At 45.7% G+C, this 19,240-nt stretch overlaps 1 protein-coding gene and 1 long non-coding RNA gene across 5 annotated transcripts in view; one reads left to right on the forward strand and one right to left on the reverse strand.

The window, feature by feature from the left end:
* LOC119967610 overlaps positions 1–14,007 on the forward strand; it is a 354,928-nt gene extending 340,921 nt beyond the window's left edge. The window contains exons 2-4 of one of the 2 annotated variants that reach the window (XR_005461025.1): positions 4,888–4,970; positions 6,803–6,881; positions 12,039–14,007. This is a non-coding gene — a long non-coding RNA (uncharacterized LOC119967610). The remainder of the gene's footprint in view (positions 1–4,887; positions 4,971–6,802; positions 6,882–12,038) is intronic. The other variant, XR_005461024.1, reaches the window with a different exon arrangement.
* Positions 1–19,240, reverse strand: part of sntg2 (syntrophin, gamma 2) — a 1,464,242-nt gene that overhangs the window by 1,015,951 nt on the left and 429,051 nt on the right. The window lies entirely within an intron of this gene.

The raw sequence follows: 19,240 nt of genomic DNA on the forward strand, positions 1-19,240 counted from the left end.
AGATGCCGACGCTGGACTGGGGTGAGCACAGTAAGAAGTCTTACAACACCAGGTTAAAGTCCAACAGGTTTGATTCAAACACGAGCTTTCGGAGCGCAGCTGATTCACCTGAGGAAGGAGCAGTGCTCCGAAAGCTCGTGTTTGAATCAAACCTGTTGGACTTTAACCTGGTGTTGTAAGACTTCGAATTGTCGTGACAGTCAGGGTGTATATATCAGTTGGCACCTTCTACACGTGGCTCAGAGCTAGTCTGGTCTAGTTAGTTATAGTTAGCACACTTAAGAGTAATAGAGTGACAACCCACGGCAAGCTGTGTGCACTGTTACAGGAGTTCAATAAATTGTATTGAACCAACGTCTAAGTTTGGTGTCTGCTTTACTGTATCCAGTTGCAGTCCGTGTTACCCCCAGGGTGAATAACATGACAAGGCTCACAGCAATATGTTGGTGCCCGATGCTCCCAAAGTGCAGCAACTAACAGGAGACCTCACCATGGCGCCGTTTAGCACTGCTCCGCACAAACAGCGACCAGACATAACAGCATCTGGCCGGGACAGGGGTCTCTCCCAGGCCATCGGAGGCCCCCGGGTAGTCCGGCACTGGGAAGGGTGGTACCCTGGCACTCCTGCTGGCACCCAGGCACCTTGGCACTGCCACCCAGGAACCCTGACCATACCAACTTGGCACTGCCATGGTTTCCAGGTAGCAGTACCAGGTTGCCTGTTCCAGGGATTGGGCCCGGAGTGCCCTGCCATTATGAGGTGGGTTGTGTGTGTGGAGGGGGGGGGGGTCTCAGGGACCCCCCAACAGGCAAGTCAGGGCATGGGGAGGGGGGGTCCTACGCTACAGTGGGGAACCCAAAGGGAGTTGAGAGATCTGTGAGACATTTAAAAATAGTGCCCCGATCACTTCCTACATGGCATTCCTCGCCGAGACCAAAACAAAAGCAGTGTCCCATTTGGTAGCGGGGTCGTTCTCAGCGCTGCAGGCGCGGAGAAACACTCTGCTGAATGCACCCAAAACTGGACTCTTTTTTTCTGTTCAATTGCACCCACTACCTACAAGAATAGTGGGTGATGAGACGATGGACAATTTTAAAAGAAAATTGGATAGTCGTTGGAGGGAAATTAAATTGGAAGGTTATGGGGATAGAACTCAGAAATGGGACTGACTGAATTCCTCTGGCGAGCTAGACTGAACTTGATCGGCTGAATGGTCTCCTTCTGTTCAATAATAGCTCTAAATCTGCAACTTTACAATAACATTGGCTTAGATAGGTTACTTTACATACTTTTAAGAAGAGCAGTTGACAGAGGAAGAGGACAGATCTTACACAAGCTCAGGCATTGTGCTCAGAAATCTAAATTTAATGTTATCTTTCGCCTCACTTGAGAAACAGAAAAGAATGATTAAATAAAGCAGAAATAAGTTCCTGTCAGAGCCACCAGCTAATGAAGCAGTACCATACTGACAGGGGTTTAGTGTTTTATTGAGAAAATAATTAGGCTACATGAGACACCAAATCGATTATTGTTTATTCTAACCAGTTTAAATTAAGCAGGTAAGAATGGTGACAAGAAAGTGCACAGTGGTACTAAATTGGAAATTATTTTCTGGAAGATCATTATGAATGCGAGGGACCTGGCCGAGCATTACGAAGCAATTAAGCAGGGAAGATGTAGCAAACGCTTCTGGAGGAGCCCAAAAATTGAATCAGCAAATATAAGATAAATCCAATAAAGAATTTGGAGAAACTCTTTTGGAGCATGAACATATTTGCATTGACCTGCTGATTCAAATGGTCTTTTTCCAGGCATGCTGAACAATGGCCAAATCCACTGAATACAGCCAATTCAAACCAGTTAGTTCACAAATAGGGTTCTCTGCTAATCACAAAGTGGAACCTGCAGTCTTATTGCCAGATCTTCGCTTTGCACAAGGAAGAACATTACCTTCAGGCACAAGTTTTAACTTTCCTACCAGTGTGTGCACCGTATATCCGAATACATGTCTTTATTTTAGTTTGCCTAGTATGAACACAGATCTATTCTTTAACAGCCATCTGTGGTGGTGCAAGGGGTAATGAACAAAGTGGCTCACTGGTGTCATCTTTAAGGAGCAAGAAACCTCATTAGTACCCTTTGTTACAATACCTTGGACTAGTGCATGGTTAATTTCAACCCCACTTGACCAAGAGTCGCAACGCAATTGAAATTAACAAATTAATTCTTGGAAAATACCCAAAGTCTTTGGTCTCTGGCTGCCCAATAACTACAGTCACCAGGTTTGTTAATTTAAACACAATTAGTTTTAATTAATAACAATAACTATGAGCAAATAGGCAGAAAATAGAACTGGTTAAGTATTAGCAAGGGCCTAACTCCCCCTCTTTAACTCACCCCTCCCATGGACACACACACAAGACAGACAAAATCAGAAGAGAAGGAGAGATGTGAAAAAAAATAAAAAGTATAAAAGTCTTTGTTTCAGATTCATGTCTTCCGGTCTGAGGCTTTTGCTTTCAGTCTGTAATGGTGTTCACTGTAGATTCATCAAGGTGGTTCAGAAAATAACATTTCTGGGGGGAGAGAGAGAGAGAGAGAGAGACAGAAAGACAGAGAGAGAGAGAAAAAGGGAGAGAGAAAGACAGACAGACAGAGAGAGAGAGAGAGTGACTGTGATAGAGAGGGACAGCTCACAGGATCACTTCTCAGCGTCCAGGACCCAATTGTCCCTTCCTTGGTTCTCTGAATCTAAACCTTCATAGCACAGTGAACTATTCTGCAACTTTTGAGTTCCACACTTCCCCTGCTCAACTTAAAGGTATGTGCCCATTAAAGATCCATGGATCAAATTGATGATGACAAAGTAAAGAAAAGGGAAATAAACAGGAAGGACCCTTACACCTTTAAAAATTATAGCAACTGAATTAATTGAGAAAACGTTTGTTATTTGTTCATCTACTAATTTTGGAAGGAACAGAGTGAAAACATCACCGAAGAAGGTATTGGAATCAGAGGATTACTAATACTGCTTCAGTGACTGACTAAAAAGGGAGTGATCAAAGCAGAGCTAGAGTTCTCAGATTGATTCAGGTCTATATGAGAGCTGTTAACATAGACATAGATAACATAGACCATATAGTACAGAATGAGGCCATTTGGCCCATCGAGTCTGCACCGACCCACTTAAGCCCTCCCTTCTGCCCTATTCCCCTAACCCTAACCTTTTTGGACACAAAGAGCAATTTATCATGGCCAGTCCACCTCACCTACATGTCTTTGGACCGTGGGAGGAAACTGGAGCACCTGGAGGAAAGCCACGCAGACACGGGAAGAACATGCAGACTCCACACAGACAGTGACACAGCAGGGAATCGAACCTGGGACCCTGGCGCTGTGAAGCCACAGTGCTAACCACTGTACTACTGTGCTGCCCATTAAGCAACATTTCCTGGCCTGGGTAGGATTCCAAAATATTGCTGTCCAGAATTTGTCAACTTTAATAGAACATACTGTATTATCATGCAAGGAGACAAACATTGATCTAAGAGCCTCAGACAAATGGAATCAAGGAACATGGAAAAATCTAACACACCTATCACATCTGTGTTTCCGTGATCGGGTGCTCTTTCGGGGTCAGTGCAGACTCGATGGGCCAAATGGCCTTCTTCTACACTTTAGGGATTCTATGTTCATCTCGGCACAGGGTAAAATTTGAGGCTGGCACTCAAAATGCCTCTGTAAGCTATCGCTTAAAGAATGTTTGCATGCTGTAGGATCTGATCAAGCTGGCCATGAAACTATTTGCTGCGCTGTGATACATTCACACAATGTGGAGTGGAGGCTGTGCACTGGGCTGGCACTCTGCTCTACAAAATGCCAATGGATAATAGTTTTGCATGGTGTTGACAGAGAACTATAAGAAGGCGACAAGAACCAGTGCAATTTTTTAAATCTGAGAAGAGAACAAGACAGAGCCAGACTGACAAAGAGTTTTGCACTGAAATAAATTGAGGGTGTGGGATGAGAAGACCCTGAATGTTGTGTCACAGTGCGGCAAGAACATTGGTTGGGATTCTCCGTACCTCCGCCGGGTCGGAGAATCGCGAGGTGGGGGGAGGGGGGGGGGGGGGTGAATCCCGCCCCGCCGCTCCGACGCCGGCTGCCGAATTCTCTGCCGCCGGTTTTTGGGCCGGGGATCACGCCGCACTGGTCGGGGGCCGTTGGCAGTGGCCCCCCGGCAATTCTCCGGGCCCCGATGGGCCGAGCAGCCATCCATTTTCGGCCAGTCCCGCCAGCATGAAATGGATATGGTCCATCCCGGCGGGACCTGGCTTGTCAGCCATCTAGAGGGGTCCTTGAGGGGCTGCAGGGGGGATCCGGGGATCCGGCCCAGGTGGGTGGAGGCACGGTAGCTTGGCCTGCAATCGGGTCCCACCGATCTGCGGGTGGGTCTGTGCCGTGGGGGCAATAAGGCTCCGCGATGGCTGGCGTGGGGACGAAACCGCTTGCACATGTGCAGGAAACACGCTGGCAGTTCTGCGCATGCGCCAACTCGCGCCGGCCGGCGGCGGCCCTTCGGAGCCAGTTGGTGCGGCGCCAACCCCACCAACGCCGGCCTAGCCCCCGACAGTGCGGAGGATTCTGCAACTTCCGGGCGGCCCGACGCCGGAGTGGTTCGTTCCGCTCTTGGCGCCAGCACAGGCCGCCCCGCCAATTGAGGGAGAATCCCGCACAGTGTGTTCTTTCACCTTATTTGCTTTCCTTTTCAAATTCACTCAGATGCATTTTCTGCACAATATCTGTATTGTATGTAATTGGAACCCTGGCCACTGTAATTTCACACAGACACCATTTTAACAAATGTTTCTTTGCTTATTACATAGGATCTCCTAAGATGACAAAGCTGCTACCAGAAATAATCAGGAAACCTACACGTCTCATCAGCACCTGTCGCACATTCCTTATGGTACAGAAGCAAGCCCACACACATCCACCACAGGGGATACATTGCATCAGATTCAGGAGGAGAGCTCATGAATAAGCATATAATACATAAAGAGCATCAAATGGAGCCGGCATTAGATAGGATAGCTCATGGATGCCTAGCCCAGCTATTACTCAACTGCAGGAGCCAGGGATGGTTCCCTCTACCTAATGTTGAAGAAATACAGCTCTTACACAATTGCAATGACGTGAGAGCAATTTAGGCTTCCAGTCCACCATAAAGTGAAAGTAGCTATGAGCTTCTACAGAGGAGGCTCCGAGGACATGTTTCTAAGGCACAGATGCTGTTTCTCTCTTGTAAATGCTCGACGGATGATATCAGCGGGACGCCTGATCAATTTTTTGTCATTGGGTCTCATTGGAGTTTGACTGGTGAGCTGCCAGCATTAAGCATGCTGCTTATGAGACAGCTCACCATTTGTTTTTGAGGGACAGAAACCTGCACACCTGCCTTATCTTAAAACCAGCTTATGTCTTTTAAAGTGGAGATGGATTTTTCTTTGATCTGGCATGCAAAATATTAATGATAAAGGCATCCTAATTTTCAGCTGCTCTAATGGAGGTACGTTTTGAGAAAGTCAAAGCCAGGAAAGAGACCTTGTTTTATTTAGATGGCAAGCAAGCACCCTGCCAAATAGGGCAACCTACATAAAGTTAGATATCTAGAAGACCAGCTGTGTCGTTCCAAAGATCTGGCTGCATTGTGCAAAAAAAAAAGTCACGTCTTATAACACCACACATTTGCTTTTCCCTCAGCTGATGCATAAAGCTCATCTCTAATCGCAACAGGATACTTCACTGTATCTCCTTCTGCTTACACTCAAATATTCAATCGCTGCTCTTGTCCCCAAACCAGCACAAATCACATTCTACTATTGTTTCTGGACCTGGGTAAGATCATTCCAATTCCGTTCAGCTCTCCGACAATCACAGGACATACACCTTCACAGAATCACAAAATTGTGGGCCCAGGTAGGGTGCTCTTTAGGAGAGTTGGTGCAGACCCAATGGGCCAAATGGCCTCCTCCTGCATTGTTGGGATTCTATGATTCATTTGGCTCATCATGTCTGTACCAGCTCTCTAAACAAGCATCCTGACTTAGTGCCATTCCCCTGCCTTTTCCCCGTACCCCTGCACACTGTTTCTATTCAAATAATCATCTGATGCCCTCTTGAATGTCTCGATTGAACGTGCCCATCAAGCTGTGCATTCCAGACTCGAACCACTCGCTGTGTGAAAAAGATGTTTCTCACATCATATTTGCTTCTTTTGCAAATCACTTCAAATCTGTGTCCTCTCGTTCTTGATCCTTTTACGAGTGGGAATGGTTTCTCCCTGTCTGCTCTGTCCAGCCCCCGCATGATTTTGATCCAATCCCCAGCTCTTGTTTACAGTTGTTGCTTCTTGTCTTTTGTATCCACACTGTGCCAAAGTGCCTCAGACATTTTCCACAACCCTTCACAAGGCACAAATCAATCCACTCCCACTTCTCTTGCAGAAGTAGCACACAATAAAAACTGGAGTCCAACAGTTGAAATTACAGAACATTGTAAGCTCAATGTCCGAACACTGCCTTTGGCATCATTGGCAGGCAGGCACTAGTGATGGTAAGGCAGGGACTCATAGCTAGCAAGATTCTTGGAAATTTCTTCCCCTTTCTTTGCTCTTCTCAACTCTCCTGGGTGTACATTTACGCCCACGCACAACCCACACTGCATATCAATCTGAAACTGCATGATGCTGCTTAGCTTTGACACGAGAGACTAACATTTGACCCTCTATCTTTTTTCCAGATTCTTCTGATGGCTCAGACCCTGCAACTTCAGAGAGAGAGAGACAGGAGATAAACTGTCCCAAAGATACGCAACCATTGTAAGTAGACGTTAAATTGAGATGAATGTAAAATATTCCATTACACTATTCAAATAAGAGTGTGGGTGTTTTACCTGGCGTCCTAGCAAATACTTATCTCCCAAACAACATCCAAAAAAAAGGTTACGTGATCTTCATCACGTTCCTCTTTGTGGAGTCTTGCTGTGGACAAATTGGCTGTCATGTTTCCTGTATTACAATAGTCAGTGCACCACCAAACGTATTTCATTGGATGTAAAGTGCTTTAGGATCCTGAGGATGTGGAAGATGCAATATAAATGAAGTTCTTTTTTTGTCTCTTCTGAGCACCAGCAAATGAATCAGCATCGTTGCCGCCGGATGGGTGGGTCTGCAATTGGATGGTTCACTGGTGCAGGTAGAAAGGACAGTCCAGGAAAGGGATTGTCCGAGACCATGGATCTGCAAAAGAGGGAGAGCTACAGAAGTTAGGGGCTCAGCCTTCGAAAGAAGAACGTTTTCTGCATACTAGCGATCGAACTGCCTACCTGAGAGCTAGCACTAAGTGTTGGAAATCGAAGATAAATCCGCTACTAATTTGCCGGGGGTTTTGCCTTGTGGTCACTTTCTTCTGCCCGAGGCTTCCATTAAACTAAAGCAGACTGTAAAATGATTTGCTGCTGAGCACAATCTGTTATTACAGAATAGAATTGTGCCTTATAGCACCTTTCATAACTTCAGGATGCACAAAAGCACTTCTAAATTGACCAGGACATCAGGAAGAGTATGCATTAGTCCCAAAAGACAGCACCATCTCCGAGAACACAGCATTCCCTCTGTACAACAATGATGTGTCAGCCTAGATTACACGCTCAGATCTCTGGAGTTGGATGTGAATTCAGAACCTACTAATTCAGAGGTGAGGGTGCTACACTGAGCTTACACTGCCAGCCATTCTGAGTTCTGATAGTGCGAGCCTTCGGAGTGATGCAAAATTGGCAGATCTATCATTTGCAAGTTCACTTAAGAAATATTTTTCACTTAAAATACATTCTTAAGATAATTTGAACATAAATTGATCCTAAATTAAGGATTAAACATTATGGGGCCTTAAGAGTGTATTTTCTTTTCTGCGTGGCAGTAACCAGATAATGGAAACTATTGCAACGGATTATGAAAAAAATAAAGTTAAAAAGGATTTAATATGAAATAAAATTTACAAAAGCTGTGTCTCAAAAGTTCACATGACAACAGATATTTTCAGCAAACTTGCCTTGTAAATCAAAAAGAGAGTCCTTGAAAATAAATGTTGTAAGAATGTAGTATTTCAATTGATGGCAATTGCATTCCATCAGTTGAATCAAGCATAGAAATTAAGTATACAGCACTTACTCTAATTTAGAAAGATGGCCCTGTTCATTGCTCATGTTTGTGTCAGGTTTGTGTAATATTCAACTATTCTTCTTTGTGCATGTGTCTTGCTGCATATGTTGCGAATCCTCAGTAGATTTCCAATGACAATTAAGTGTTGGCAAAACACACCGAGAGTGAGGCAAAGGAAGTTATTCAGTCTTACAAGAACAATTTGTGTTTAATGTAATTATGCACAAAATATCACCATGTTGGCAGTGTTACAGTTGGACGAAGAACCCAGTCCCCTCAGGATATATTCGGGGTGTCAGATTTTCCGTAGCTCCAGACAGGGGCAGGGGTCTTTGCCTCTCTGGTGACGAGGAGGTGGATTCTATTGGGGAGGAGGTCAGTTTCTCCACCCTGTGCCTCAGTATGGCTGGGAGACTTAGAGTTTCTGTGCCTAGAGAAGGTTAAATTTAGCTTAAGAGGGAATGAGGAGGGGTTTCATTAAATCTGGCCTCCGTTCATATCTCACTTTAAGGAATTAACCTCAGTAAGCAGCTAAAAGGAGGTTGTTAATTAATTCATTATTTTTGGGTTGAGGAAGAGATTGTTAAATGTTAGTTAAATATGTGTAATGTAATTCATGTATCCAAAAAAACTTGGAGGCTTTGGTTTTGGCCCTTTCTACCTGGTTAATGGAAGCTTTGTCTGGGAAAAGTGCAAAATAATTGGAGGGAGTTGAGTTCTTCTCCAAAGTGGAACGTCAACGAGTTACAACATCCGGCAAAAGTCGAGTAAAGCCTTGGCTCAAGAGATGAAGGAGCCACATGACGCAATAACTGAGAGCATGGTGGAGTCGGGAGCATTGTCATCGCCTACCTCACTGCCTGTGGAGCAGTTGATGGGAGTTCATCAAGGGGGAGTTTCGGCATCATTATCTAGAGAAACAAGAGGACTGGTCTAAAGCGATTGAGGGAGCTGCAGCCTCTCTTTGCGGGACTTTGGAATGGATGGAGAAATGTTTGGAGATGCAATGTGCGATGATCTGTGAGGCAGAAAGAGTGGTATCTGGCCAAGCAATTGGATAGTGTCATTGGAGACAGAGGTGACAATGCTGCAAGAGGTCTGCAAAGTGTTCAAGGTGAAGGTGGCAGATCAGGAGAATAGGTCCAGGAGGCAGAGCTTAACTTGGGACTGCCGGAGGGAGTGGGAGAGAACGTGTGCCATGGACTATGTCTTGAGGATGTTTGCGAAGCTGGTTGAGGAATGGCTCTTCGAGAAACCCCCAGAGGTAGATCGGGCCTTCAGTTTCTGTGACAGAGGCTGAGAGCTGGGGTGCTGCTACAGGCAGGAATTGTCCAAAAGCAAAAGTTTCAAGAAAAGGAGAGGATTCGGAGATGGGCGAAGTCTATGTGAGATTGTAGATGGGAGGGTCAGCAGATCCAGATCTACCAGGACATTGGGGCCGACCTGGCCAAGCGGTGGATGAGTTTTAACAGGGCCAAGGCGAGACTCTTTCAGAACAAGGTCCTAGTTCGGGATGTTGTACCCAGTCAGGATCTGGGTGACTTTCAAGAGCAAAGAACATTACTTTACGATGCTGGAGGAGACAAATGACTTTGTCAAGGAGCATGGGTTGGAGGAGAGTGAATAGTAGCAATTTCTAGTGTTGATATATTTGTACAAGTTTTGTTTTGGTTCTGTTTTGCACATGTCGGTCTTTCTCGTGTTATGGTCAAAGGGGGGACGGTTCCGAGTCCTGGGTTTCTTCCTCCTGAAGGAGAGGGGGATTGTGGGGTTCTGACAGGGGAGGGGGCTTTCCGAAGGGTAAAAGTGGAGGAGACAGAGTGGGGGAAGGGGTGGTTTGAGCATTATTTGTGTATATCTTCAGGTGGGGGTTGCCATGACAGCAGGGATGCTAGTAAACAGAGGTGGTGTAGGGGAGGGGCTACGGCAGGTAGTTAGGGGGAGCGGAGCACGGTTAGGTAGGAGGGGGATGGTTGGAGGAGTGGTGCTAAGGGGAGAGGAAGGAAGGGATTGGGGGGTGGGAGGAGGAGAATGTACTAGTGACACAGGTGATTTTGTGGGTGGGTGCAGGCGCGATTGGAGGGGGCTAACATTTTAGGTGAGCCCGGACAACAGGGAGGGCCAGGATGTAGGGAGAGTTCTGTGTTACGTTGGGATGGTGGTCCTTAACAGTGGGGAGTTCAGAAACCTCCATTAGGAAAGTGCACGGCTCGCAGCCAAGTCGATAGGCAGACAGCCACAATCTCAGGAACAGGATCATGGTCAGTGGTCAAGAAGGAAAATGGGTTGTCAGCTCAGAAGTCAGGATGATTGATACCGATGTGGGGGTGACCACCCCCAAGAAGCTTGCAGCTGCAGAGAGTTTACTTGTGTTTGGTACAAGAGGAGGGCCATATCCAGACACCTTGCCAGGCCAGGCAGAGAGCGCCAAATAAAAAACAAGTCATGACTCCAGTGAACAAAGTGGAGAGGAATTCAGATAAATAACCTTAAATGCACAAATGAAACATGGTGAAAGTGAGCAAATTAGCCCCAATTGAGATATCGTAAATGGAAAAAAAACACTAAAGAGGGAGGTTGGCACAAGGGTGTCAGCGAACAAGTGTTCAAATGTCTTTGAGAAGGAGTTCAGTCTTTGAATCTAAGTAACACAATGGCCTGAATAGAGTGGTTCTGAAAAGGAGTGGCATCTGAATAGAGTGTCCTTTTGTGACTTGTAGTCAGTAGAAATTCAGAGTGGCTTAATTGGGAATTTGGAGACACTGGGACTTCGGAGAAGAGGGAGAAGTTATAACATATAAAATCACTATGGGTGTGATTTTCTAGCCTCATTGCGCTCAAGCTCTACGTCTCGTGAATAGTGGGAGAACAGCACCAGGTGACAAACAATTTGCGATGTAACCACTCTCTCCCATTGACGAAATTTGGATCCCGCCGTAGTGTGGCGAGAAGCCACTTATCACCACTTAAGCCCTATTTCCATGCAATTAATGGGAACTACCCTAAATCCAACAGGCTCACGTAATTCTCCAGCAAGTGGTCAGGGGTTGATTAGCGCTGATTAGAACTCCTTTTTGAAAAACATGAAACTGGTGGAAGAGCTTCTGTGGAGCTGAGTAGCCATCTTTGCTCACAGGCAAAGAGCCTGGTGGCGGTGGGCTCCACCCCCCAGGCAGGGGGGTGTGGGGCACCCTTGGCTGATGTGGGCTGCCGTGAGGGAGGGGGGGTTTGCTGGGGAGCAACCGCACATGGCTCCAACATGCCAACTCCTGGACCATGTTTACCCATTCCGGGGAAACTCATGTCCCTACCCGTCTGCTCCACCGACCACCCATAACCCCCACCAACTACTGAGGCCTCTGGCCGTGTGCCTGAAGGCAATTGCTGACTTGGCAATCGTGGTTAAGTGAGCACTTCACACAACCCAAGTGGATTTGCATGGGTGAACAGGCCATGTTACATGTGGGAATCATTGCCTAGCATCGCAATCAGACCACGATACCTGAACATTGCGGAAGGCAACACCACAAGACGCAGCAGCCAACATCCAAACACCCAGGGGATGGGACACAGATCTGGGGACATGTCCACGGCTGGAGGGTGGGTAAGCGCTACTGGGAGCGGACCAACGCCCGGTCCAGGTGAAGTTATGTGCGGGTGTCGGGGGCACAGGGTCTGGCGTCTGTTGAGGGGGGCCAACTGCATCCAAGAGTGCATGCTGGGCATGGGGGAGGGGAGAATCAATAGTGGAATGGTCCCGGGGTGGGATCCACCAGTGTTTGTAAAATTATGACTCTCTGTCTCAATTCCTTACAGATATTGAATGGTATTTTGGATCCCGCAGAAGAGGGCCCTAATGGTGCTACTGCTAGCCAGACACCTGAGCTGGAAGCAGCAGCAGCATCAGCAGCATAAGGAGGCGGCTCATGTGCCCCAAATCTTGAGGACCCAGCCGTCCATCAGGCCAGGGTGAGACCCAGAGGAGGAGGCCTATGATGACCCATGGTGTACAGGCATTGCTGGCCATTTGAACAGATGACAGCCAGCGCATGCCACAGGATGTTCCATCTCAAGAAGGAGATGGTGTGACGCCTGTTACGTGTCCTCATGGACTTGGCACCACATGGAGGAGGAGGAGACCTGCTTTCTGTGGCCACCAAGGTCACTGTAGCTATGAACGTTTACACCATGGGACCATTCCAGGGCTCGGGCAGGGACCTGTGTGGAATCTCTCAGTCCACAGGCGCAACTGAGGGGTAATGGATGCCCTCTTTGCCCAGGTGGAAAACTACATCAATTTTGACAAGGACCAAGCCCAACAAGGTGCCAAGGCAGTAAGATTCTCTGCCATCTCCAGGATGCTCAAGGTCCAAAGGGCGAAGTTCCCTATGTTAGCAGGAAAGGGTTCCACTCCCTGAACATACAGCTTATGTGTGACCACCACATTCAGATCATGCTCATGTGAACAAGCTTCCCAGAGACTGTGTATGACAGTTACATCCTGGGGCAGTCAGATATCCCCGGCCTCTTTTGAGTACCACCTCATTAATTGACTCCTTGATCAATATTGTGACACCACCTCCTCTTTTAAACTCCCACCTTGTCTCGCCTGAAGCTTCTATACCCTGAAATATTGAGCTGCCAGTCCTATCCCTCCCTCAACCATGTTGCTTGATAGCAATAATATATTCCCATGTGTTAATCAATAGCTTCAACGCATCTGCTTTACGTGCAAGACTCAGCTGGCGAGCTGAAGTTAAAGTCCTCTGTCAAGTTGCACAGTGGGCCTTGTTGCTGGTGGCCTATGATGACATGTCAGGCACGCAAATTCTAAATGCCGGTTCACTCAGTCGGCTCCCACTGCCAAAGAACCTGGCACCATACCATCACTGGTGCCTCAAGAAATCATCATGGCACTAAATATGACATTTTGCCAATATTAGCTTATATAAAGCTTATATAAAAAACTGGACACAACGCGACCCAGTCCTGTCCAATGTGAAGGGTATGATCTTAACCGTGTGGCACCATGATAACTCTGACCGGTAAAGGCCTTACCTCACTCACAATGATGAACTCAATAGCAATGATGGAGTCATACTCTGTGGTTCCTGCACAGAGGTACCACCCCAAGCAAGAGAACAACTGTTGCAGGAATTGAACAGTTCCAATCCGAGTCAAACAAAAAACATTAACTCAAAACTACATTTGGTGGCCCGGCATCGATAAAGATATTGAAAGGTTGGTGCACCAGTGAGACCCCTGCCAGGGACTGCAGATATTGCCACTCACAGCCAACATTCCACATGGGAATGGTCTGGTCATCCATGGACAAAGGTGGACTTTGAAGGCCGTTCCTTGAGCAGAATGTTCCTTGGTTGGATGCCCAAGAGATGGAGATGCCAACCTTGGAAGCCACAGAGGTCCTGTGTTGGATTGTTGATACCCATGGTCTCCCCATAGTAATAGTGTTTGACAATGGCGCTGTGTTCACTGGAGAAGACTTTCAGCACTTTGTCCGAATAAACGGTATTGGCCATACTAGAGCTGCCCCCTATCACCCTGCCTCAAAAAGAGTTAGCGGAGAGAGCTGTGCATTCAAAATAGCCATGAAAAGTCTGTCCACCAGACCACTACATCTTAGGTGGGCAACTTTCTTCCACCTTTTAGCATGACCCTCACACCACTACATGCATCACACTGGGTGAATTACTCATTGGCCATTGCTTCTGTACCCAATTGGACTTAGTTTTCCCGAATGTGGTGGGAGGGTGGAAATAGCACATTTCAAGTGGGTGACCTGATCCCCGTCAGGAACGTTGCCTCAGGCCCACTCTGGCTCCCAGGCAGAAATGGCACCCAGTTAAAATTATATCAAATTATATCAAAGTCAGGTCCAATCTCGTACGTGGTGGATATGACTGGGAGGAAAGTGCGGAAGCACATTGACCATGTAAAAAGCTGGGGGACCAGAACTCCAATCTCGGAATAACTCGAACCAACAGGTAGCACCAATGGTCACGTGGTTTAGCCAGAACAGAGGAAATCTAGGACTTATGAGGAGGCCCTGTCGACGACCCAGGAGGGAGCTGGAGAAGGAAATGCCCCAGCCATAGTGGTAAAATCTCAGAGACAATCTTCCCTGGATGACAACTTTGCTACCTCAAGAGTTGGAGGAGCCAGTGGGAAGAGTTAAATGGTCGATGGGACCCAGAACCTCCTACAACACATTGACATTGTGATGGACTGTTATAGGCTCTCTCTCCATGTGTTTCTCAATCTATTTGTTGTATAATTTATTGTACATGACCTGTTCTGTCAATATCTTACTGAGGGACTTGGGGGTGGTGGGATGGTAGTGCGGCCCCTTTAAGGAGCGAGCACTCACGGTCCATGTGACCGGATTGGAACCTATCGCACGGAAATGTGCAAACACCAACCAATGTGGAAAAGGCATAGGCCCTGGGAGCGGGATCCCAGGCAGAGTGGACCCTGGAGTCAGAAAGTGAAGACCTGTTTAGTGACCCTGTGCCTGTATACAGTTTACCTTTACTTGTTACCAATAAACCCATGTTCAGTTATACTGGAAATCTCCCTGGCATTGCCTCGAGCCACCTCACTAACCTTAAATTACAACCTATTATTAAATAAAGATTGTCATACAGAAGCATACAAGATCCAGATAAGATCCTGAGGGGACTTGATGGTATCTATAGATACCAAGACAATGTTTCCCCTTATGGGGGAGACTAGACTAGAAAAACACAGTTTAAGAATAAAAGGTCACCCTTTTAAGACTGAGATGAGGAGAATTTTTTCTCTCCAAATGCTCATCATTATGTGGAATTCTCTTCCCCAGAGAGCAGCGGAAGCTGTGTTGTTCAATTTATTCAAAGAAGAGTTGGGCATATTTTGAATGTCAAGAGAAGCATGAGTTTAGGGAATAGACAGGAAAGTGGAGTTGAGACACAACTAGGTCAGCCATGAATTTATTAAATGAATTGAAGGGCCAAATGGCCTATTCCTAAATTCTCGTCCCTTACATAAAATTCCAGATAAAACATTTATTTATTAACAGGAATGCTGGAATAATGTTACTCTTCAAAGAGCATTTAAACAATTTCATGCTACAAATGATATCCACTCAGTGGAAAGTCAATTGATTTTGTGAACTAAAAATGTGATTTATGCTAAATTGCCACTTAATTACCTTGAGAAATTCAAATGATTGTATAATTCAAGTATTTTAGTTTGTAAAGTGCGCTCAAACTATCAGTAGGTTGTAAGATGCAACTTTATTTTGATATCACGAGAGCTTCTTACTGGGAACACTTTCGCAGTGGTGAAAATGTTCCTTTAATTTTATTGCGTCTTGTAGAAAACATGAGAGACTCTTCCCAGCTGTTTGTTTCACTGATATATCCCTGTACTGAGTGCTACATGCCATTAAGTTGTTGTTACTTCCATCTTCTGGAAGTATCCAAGAACAATTCTTGACCAATAATACTTTTTAAGGCTGGTCATCTTTCATGTCTTAAGCAAGTGAAATGTTTTCTAAACCTGTGCAACAGGGTCTCTATCATGTGCATTATAGTACAAAAAAAGCATTTGATGTGTCCTTCTATCATATTTTTTGCCACTTGTGAAACGAAAGGCGATTTCATGAAGAGTTTAACTCAACAGCGCTCATGGTTCTCCACAGTCTACCTTAATTATCTGGTGCTTTTATTCATTTCTGTTACATTAACTTTAAATGAAAGCAATGCTGGGTAAAAGGTCCTAACCAAACCGAGCAGCTTCACTCCCGGGGAGTGGCAGATGTTTCATGGAGCAATCTGTTTCAGGAAATTATCCTTGATTCCTGAGAGCTCACACTGTGATGACCATAGCCTGTCACAGGATTATGCTTTTTGATGTTTAAATGCTGTTTGTCTTCAAATACTTGCTTCCTCTAGTGTCTCTGTTTCAGCAATAGGCAGTCTCCAATGGGGAGGGCTCCAGTTCGTCTTTTCAGTCACTTAGCATGTACCTTTGTTTTTTACTTTTAATGGGCAAGTGTGCATGCTTTTATATGAGCTATTAAATGGAATATTAATGTGAAATACCACATGTACTGGAAATTCAAAGTTAAAAGAAAAAGTGCTGGTAATAATCTGGAGGTTTGGCATCATTTATAGTGTGCGGGATTCAGGAGCCCAATGTCGGGACCAAATGGAGTCCGAAGCCCGCGCTTCCCAGCAATACGACTGGCTCGACAATCCTGAGTGAGGTGGTCCTGTAATTGCCCACCTCCGAACTCGGCACTGCTTTAAAGGTGGCTAGCAGGCTCTAAGTACTATAAACTCAGAGGGCCAGCAGCTAGCTTTGGCGGGCCCCGGCGCACGGCGCTGATCGAGGCAGGTCAGTGACCACGATGGCCTGCACGACAAAGAAGAATTAAACAAGGCGAATACTGGTAGGTTATTACAATAGAGGAGAAACCTCTCCACAGGATCAGGACTGGCCAAAGTTGTGAGCATTTTCATGCTCGATGCTCAATAGGAAATGGAGCCTGAGTCTGTGGTTCTGATGGCCGTCAGCCGGCTGCAGAGAGTTGAAGGGCCTCTTTGCCAGCAGGTAATGCCATGGAGGTCACAAAAGCATCCCTAATTGTGCAATAATTTCCTGTTATTCGGCACTAATGCTAATTTCCTGTCCACCTCAGTAGTATAGGCAGGTGTTCCTCGTACCTACCCAACCCAGGAACCTTCCCCGGTGGTGGAAATCATAAGACCTTCAGGTCTTCAAGTGGCTTATCCAATTGTGGCCTTATTTCCACTTTTCTGCCTGCCCCCACCACTCTCTTCTCAAACAAAAATCTGTGTAGCTTAGCCTTGAATGTATTCAATGGTCGAGCTTCCACTCACCATAAGATGCAGGAGCAGAAGCAGGCCATTCGACCCATCAAGACCACTCAGCCATTCAATGAAATCATAGCTGATTTGATATAATCTTCAACTCCCCTTTTTCGCCTTATTCCCATTACCCTTGATTCCCTCACTGAATATCAATCTGTCTGTCTCAGCCTTGAATATACTTAACGACTCAGCCTCTATTGCTCTCTGCAGTAAAGAATTCCACAAATTCACTACTTTCAGAGAAGAAATTCCTCCTCATCTGTTTTAAATGGGTGACCCCTTACTCTGAGATTATACTCTCTGATCCTAGACTCTCCCATAAGAGGAAACATTATCTCAGCATCTATGCTGTAAAGCCCTATGAGAATGCTATATGTCTCAATAAGGTTGCCTCTCATTCTTTGAAACTCCAATAATTACAGGCGCAATCTATCAAACTCTCCTCCTTAACCCTCCATCCCTAGGACTAACCTAGTGGATATTCTCTGGACTGCCTGCAATGGCATTAAATCTTTTCTCAGATAAGGGGATCAAAACTGCTCACAATATTCCAGCTGTGGTCAAACTAGTGCCTTGTATACGTTTAGAAAGACTTCCTGATTTTATACTCCATGCCCTTTGAAATAAAGGCCAACATTCCATTTGACTTCCAAATAACCTGCTGAACTTGCATGCTCGCATTTTGTGATTTATGCACGCGGAGCCCAAAATCCCTCTGTGCTTCAGTTTTCTGCTGCCTTTCTCCTTTTTAATATTATTCAGCTCCTTTATTTTCCTGCCAGAGTGCATAACTTCACATTTTCCTGCATTATATGCCTTCTACGGAAGCTAAAGAAATTTGGCATGTCTGCATCGACTCTCACAAACTTCTACAGATATGCTATAGAGAGCATCCTATCCGGCTGCACCACAGCCTGGTATGGCAACTGCTCGGTCCAAGATTGCAAGAAACTGCAGACTGTGGTGAACTCAGCCCAACGCACCACACAAGCTTGCCACCCCCACATTGATTCTATATATACCTCCCGCTGCCTCAGGAAGGCAGACAGCATTGTCAGAGACCCCTCCCACCCAGGCATTTCCTTCTTCCAGACCCTGCCATCAGGCAGAAGGTACAGAAGTCTGAAGACCCGCACATCAAGACACAGGAACAGCTTCTTCCCCACAGCTAAGACTCCTCAACAACTACCCCTCGGACTGATCTGTTCCCTGCAAGAACACTATTCACGGCGCCCTATGCTGCTCTTGCTCATGTATGTGCTTTGTTTAGCCCCTTGTTTCACACTGTAACCAATCACTGTTTGTCGATGCACTATTTGTCAATGTTCTCTGTTGATTATCCTCTTTGTCTACTATGTGCGTACTGTATGTTCCCCCGGCCGCAGAAAAATACTTTTCGCTGTACTTCAGTACATGTGACAATAAATCAAATCAAATCAATCAATCATCTGCCAAGTTTTTGCCCACTCACCTAACCTTTCTACATCCTTCTGTAAAAGAAAATATAAATGCATATCCCTCTGTAGACTCTTTGCATCATCCTCACCACTTGCCTTCACAACTTTTTGTGTCATCCTCAAACTTGGCAATAGCACATGCACTTCCCTCATCCAAGTCATTAATATATATAGTAAATAATTGTGGCCCCAGCACAGATCCCTGTGGCACTCCACTAGTTGCAAGTTGCCATCCTGAAAATGCCCCTCTTATCCCAACTCTGTCTTCCATCAGTTAGCAAAACATCTATCCATGCTAATAACCTAGCGCCAACACTACGCTATTAATTAGCCTTTTGTGTGGTACCTTATCGAATACTTTTTGGAAATCTAAATATATTATATCTACTGGTTCCCCTTCATCTGTTCTCCTCATTACCACCATAAAGAATTCTAATAACTCTGTCAGGATTTCTCCTTCATGAAGTCATGCTGATGCTGTTTGATTATATTATGCATTTCTTTTTCTTTTAGAAAATATTTTATTGAGACATTCATAATTTTAACAATTTTCAACATCAAATTTAAACAGAAACGCAACACTATTACCAACCAACTGCCCAAGCATTAAACCTCAGCCAACATGGCTTACACAAACAGTGCCACCTTCCCCAACCACCCCACT

This window comes from Scyliorhinus canicula, chromosome 6 (genome assembly GCF_902713615.1).
Source record: "Scyliorhinus canicula chromosome 6, sScyCan1.1, whole genome shotgun sequence".
NCBI classification, from domain to species: Eukaryota; Metazoa; Chordata; class Chondrichthyes; order Carcharhiniformes; family Scyliorhinidae; genus Scyliorhinus; species Scyliorhinus canicula.